This window comes from Notamacropus eugenii, chromosome 3, assembly GCF_028372415.1.
Source record: "Notamacropus eugenii isolate mMacEug1 chromosome 3, mMacEug1.pri_v2, whole genome shotgun sequence".
In the NCBI taxonomy this organism is placed as follows: domain Eukaryota; kingdom Metazoa; phylum Chordata; class Mammalia; order Diprotodontia; family Macropodidae; genus Notamacropus; species Notamacropus eugenii.
The window spans coordinates 295,481,786-295,487,114 of NC_092874.1; the positions used below are offsets into that span (position 1 = coordinate 295,481,786).

Here is a 5,329-nt window from a genome sequence, read left to right on the forward strand (position 1 = left end):
AATGTTAACTGCAGGTTAATGTCTGTCATTAGCCAGAGGGGTTGGCTAACATTCAGGAATCAATGTCAATGCAAATGGAAAGAAATCTTTCTCCTTTCAAGTGTGAGGAGCTAAATGCAAACAGAGTTGGAGATAGACCCAAGGCTCAAGGCCAGGAAGCATCTGGTCCAGGGGTGCTTCACCTTTTGGTGAGTGACTGGGATGCCTTGGGCAGTCAGTCTGGTGAACTGGGCCCTTCTCAGAATCCTGTTTTTAAAGGCATAAACTAAAAGACAAACAATTGCAGAAAAAACCAATTCTACTGAAAAAAGGTGTAGCTAGTTATTTTCCCATCCAAGTTTATGGACCCCTCGGTCGGTGGTTCCTGGGTAAAAACCCCTAATCTGGTCCTTTCAGTACGTGATTGGCTGAGGTTGTGGGCAATGCTCAGTGCTTCCCCCTTCCCCCCCACAAAGGATCCAAGATCAATCCCTGATAGAAGTTTGCTTTCATTGTTAGATGATGCAGAGGTGGGGTAGTAGACAAGAGTTTTAGACTGAGAATCAGGACACCTGGTGTTGAGTCCCAGTTTTGCTAGAATGTGTTCTGATGTCAGGCAAGCCCTTTTCTCTCTGTGTGCCTCATTTTCTCATCTTTAATAGAAGGAGTAGGATTCAAGGATCTCAGAGATCCTCGGTGCAAGGCACAGGATCTGGAACAGAGAAGGGGCTCAGTACAAGCTGCCTGGCTCACTGACTCCTGCCAGAGGCCTGGAGAATATACAGCGGTTTTAAAACATGATGTTCTACAGGGGCCTGAGTGTAGCGGAGGAGATGAGAAAAGAACCCATGAAAACGAATCTGGGACATGAAGCAGAAATAGAGAAACACGGGCCACGAGGACTGAGCACCCAGGGGGTTGTGGGATGAAGTCCACAAGGGATGCTCACCTGAGGCTTCTGAACAGAGGAGGAGAGAGGGAAGCAGAGACAGGGGTGCAGAAGAATGGTTCAGAGTTAGACCCTGGAACCTTCAGGTCTGGGCTCTGTGTTCTCTCTGTCTCTGCCTGAAGCAGAATCTTCAGGCTGGGAAATCTCCTCCCACCCCCCACCTCAGAGCCGGGAGCACTCAGTGTTAGTCAGAGGCTCAGGTGCATTTAACAAATTAAAGAATTGAAGAATGTCAGATCTGGGAGGGAGCTTAGAACAGGGGATGTCAGAACTAGATGGGGCCTTAGAACAGGAGGTGTCAGGGCTGGGAGGGATGGTGGAAGACAGAAGGTAATAACTAATGATGAATTTAGAGATGATCTTGTCTAGCCTTTTATTTTATGTATGAGAAAACTGAGACCCTGGTTAGTGGCAGAGGTGGGCCTGGAACTCATTTCTCCTGCGTGAGGGGCATATCTAACTTTGGGATGAGAAACATTAGGGTCCTGGAAGGTCCTGAGCACCAGGAATGCAAGAGGCGAACGTTGATGCCAAACCAAGGAATGACAGCGACAGTGTTGGTGGATCCAGGCTTGTCCCGGGCTCGACTCTCCCCACTTTGGGCCGACAGATGTTCCTACTTCAGACAGCAGTGCCCGGGGGGACCCAGCCCTGAGCACCCAGTGGGACCCAGCAGACAGGAAGCACCCTGGCCCCTCCTCCCTACCTCCTTGCCCCACCCTCCACCCCCACCTCTGGCTCTGAACGTGAAGCCCTGGGGCCTTGGCTCAGACTTCTCCACATCAGTCAGAAGGTTAAGGGAAGAATGTCAGGTGGGGGTAGTGGGGGGTGGGGGGCGGGTAGGAGAGACAGAAATCATGCCCCTGGTTCCTGACCTGGGCTGGGGCTGACCTGGGTATCAAGCCCTGATATAGCTACTGCTCAAGCAGCCCCTGAAATTTGGGGGGCACCTGGATAAAGCCCCCCAAAGTTCAAAACATGATCTAGATCTCTTGGACTGAACTACCTCTGCCGTTTCCTATTTGCGTGACCTCCCAGAGCCGTCCAAATGAAGTCTGTGCCAAAATGCTTCATAAAGGCCTATGGGAGAAATGGGAGGTCTCTCTGTCTTCAGGAACTGCTCCCCTCCTCCTCACCTTCACCACCTGTATTTCTCTCCTGCCCCTCTTGCTGCCGTCTTCCCATTCCAGAAGGACCCCAGCTTTAGAGTTGGAAGGCCACCCACTCCAACTTCCTCATCCTACAGATGAGGAAACTGAGGTACAGAGAGGAGTGACTTCCCTGAAGTCACCTCTCAGAGATAGAATTTGGACCCAGGTCCTTTTCCTCCTCACTCATCCCTCATTCTCTGCACTGCTCCATCTTCCTACCTACCATCCACTGCGTTTTTCGGTCTGTCAGCTTGTGTCTTCTTAGATCATGTGAGATGTTTGTAAAGTGCTTAGCCCAGTGCCTGGCACCTAGCAGACAGAATGAGAGAGGTCATAATCCCATTGTTAGTTCCTGGTCTCTCCAGGGGACCTCGGTCCCTCCAGGCTGACACATTTTCTCAATCTCACCCCCTATGGGTTGTGCTGCAGCTGCTCTGGCTGGCTGAAGGGGGATTTTTCCTGGGGGCCTAAGTCCGCCCAGGGAAAGTGTGAAAGGGAAAATGAGTTGGAGCCTGGGAGGCGGCCTGAGCTAGGCACAGCCCCCTCCTCTCTCCATGGTGGTACATTCTGCTCTCTGGAGTCCTTGCGCTGTCCCAGGAGATGGGAGAGCTCTCGGCTCCTGATGGAAAAGAGATCAGGGAAGCTTGGGGACAAGTGCTCTGGATGCCACATGTTTAACATCAGCCTCACTTTTCAGAGTCATTTTCTTTGATCAGTCAACCAACAATATTCACTGGAGCTCACTGTGAGCAACGTGCGGGGTTCACAAAGAAAAAGCGAACGCAGTGCCTGCCCTTAAGGAGCTGATATTCTAATGGGGAGATGGTTTGTAAATAGAAGGAAAATAACATTTTAGGGAAAGCCAGAGTGCCTGGGGAGGGTCCAGCGGGAAGGTGATCAGGGATTAGAGTGGACTAGTGTTGGGACTGGCCCAGGGCCAGGGATGTCCAAGCTAAGAGATTTTATATTTATTGTGAGAACCCAATGAAGACATGCGTCAGCTGAATTCAACAGGTGCTGACCAATGTAAAGAGAGTTTATGGAGTACCTACTGTATGCCAGTCTCAGATCTCAGGGAACTAGCTCACAGTCTGGTCAGGGAGATAAGACACGTTTGGACAGATCATGATTAGGGCTAAGGGATCAAAGAGGGCCTCCGGGCTATGGAGGGGAGGGAAGGGAAAGGAGAAGGGAGGTCTTTCTGTAGACAGGGCTGAGTAAAGGAGCCTAGGACAGGTAGGACAGCAACTGGGCCAAGAAGAAGAGAGCATTCCAGGACAGACCTGGGCTAGGTCAAGAAGCTCTAGTTTGGCTCAGGCAGAGTAGCTGGGGTTCCTAATATCACTGCCCGCCAAGGTACTGGGGTGTATGGGAATGTGTGTGTATGTGTGTGTGGGCACACCTGCATGTGCGTTGTGGCAAGGGCGGGAGGAGCAGGAGTCTCCTTTGCATGGACCCCAGAAGAAAATTGGTGTTTGGGAAACAGTGAAGACACCATTGTGCCTAGAGCCAAGGAGGTTCCTGTATGAATGGAGGGTAGGAACCAGATGGTGGGGGACCTTGAGTGTGAACTTTGTCCTGTAGACAAGGGTGACCCATTGAAAGGTCTCATCTTCAGGGCAATGTTGAGAGTTCAGCATGGCTCATGGTAATCCCCATTTTATAAAGAAACTGAGGTCCAGGGATCAAAGGATTATGGAGAACTACATAAGCTGAGAGGGGCCTTAGAACAGGGAATGTCAGGGCTGGGAGGGAGCTCAGAACAGGGGATGTCAGAACTGGGAGTGAGCTTAGAACATGGAATGTCAGAGCTGGGAGGGCCATTATGAGCATCTAGCTTTGGAATCTAGTAAGTGAGAAAACCTAATGTCAAAGGTCTCTGAAGGAACTGAGGCCTGCTGGCACCCAGCTCTTCCCCTCTGGAGCTCCTGTGCCTGTGGGGCTCAGCCAGGCAGAGGCGGAAGTGGGCAGGGCAGGGGCTGATCCCCTGAACCTGGTCCAGTTCCAGTCAGATGGCTTGGCCCCAGTCCCCATGACACTGTCCTCCAGGTCTCTGGAAGGTGGTGGAAGGTTAGGGAAAGGAGGGGAGAGTCCATCCTGGACGGATCCATCTCCTCTCCATTGAGACCTTGGAGGGGTCACCAACTGCCTACTGCCCAGATTGGGTAGAATACCAGGAGTGCTGGGGTGAACCTGGCTAGGCACTGGGGGTGGCATGTGAGAAGGAAAGTGTTCCTTTATAAGGGAGGCAGCCATGTATTATAGAAAGAACACTGATTCTTGAGCCAGCCAACTGAGTCTAGTCTCTATCTAGCCACTTACTGTGTGACCTTGGAAAAGTCATCTCTCTTCTCTGAGTCTCAGTTGCTTTATCTGTAAAATGGGTGAACTATCCTGACTCAATCCAGCACCCTCTGTGCTGGCTCATACTGGCTCTCCAACACTGTGTCTTGAGGTTCATTCCAGCTCTGACTGTCTATATTGTATGGTTCTGCCTCCCTCTAGGCAAGGCAGAGAAGGAGGAGGTGGTGGGGCGGGGCAGGGTTACAGAATTGAAAGGAAGGGGATTTTTTTGTGCTAAATTGAGCAATTTCTCCTCTGTTCTTGGGGGCCTTGGAGGATCCAAGGGAGCCACTGGGCCCCAGTGTTTCTTCTCAGGTACCTGCCCTGGCAGGTGGTGTCCTGCCTCTGTCTGTGCTTTTAACCCCCTCTGGTATGAGAGCGAGAGTGAAGGACTGAGTTCAGGGAATGCCAGTCCCCCACCTCTAGGGGACACACAGTGGACCAGAGAGGCCTGAGGGGACTCTGCTGAGGCCCTAGGGTGCTAGGGGGTCATCAGTCTGGACAACAGCCCGACAGACCTCCCTGAGGGCCTAGAGGCCCCCCAAAGGGAAGAATGGGGTGTCCCTGGTTTTTTTCTCTGTGGGACCTTGGCTTCTGATGTAGTGGGGGGAGACTCTGGTTGTTGAGAGCTCCCTATGATGCCCTGAAATCCCTGTAGACTTCCAGTCCACTCCAGGGGCTCTTTCTACCCCCACCAGCCTTGGCTAAGGCCCTGGGGAAACCAGGAGAAGGGTTAACTCTTGGGTTGGTGCTGGCCATTCCTCTCCAAGTGGAGGAACCAGAGAACAAGGGACCCATTCTGTCTGTGGGAATTAATAGTGAAGACTCATGTGGGGTGTCATTCAAGCCCTGATCAACTCCCAGAGGAATGTGAGGGAAAGAGAGACAGATGGGGCGGGGGAAGAGA

At 51.9% G+C, this 5,329-nt stretch overlaps 1 long non-coding RNA gene across 1 annotated transcript; it reads right to left on the reverse strand.

Moving 5' to 3' along the window:
- Positions 1 to 1,287: 1,287 nt before the first annotated feature.
- On the reverse strand, positions 1,288 to 2,384 carry LOC140534716 (uncharacterized). The gene is made up of 3 exons (XR_011977442.1): positions 2,303 to 2,384; positions 1,935 to 2,008; positions 1,288 to 1,547 (listed from the first exon to the last, which is right to left on the reverse strand). It is a non-coding gene; the product is annotated as an uncharacterized lncRNA (long non-coding RNA).
- Positions 2,385 to 5,329: the final 2,945 nt, after the last annotated feature.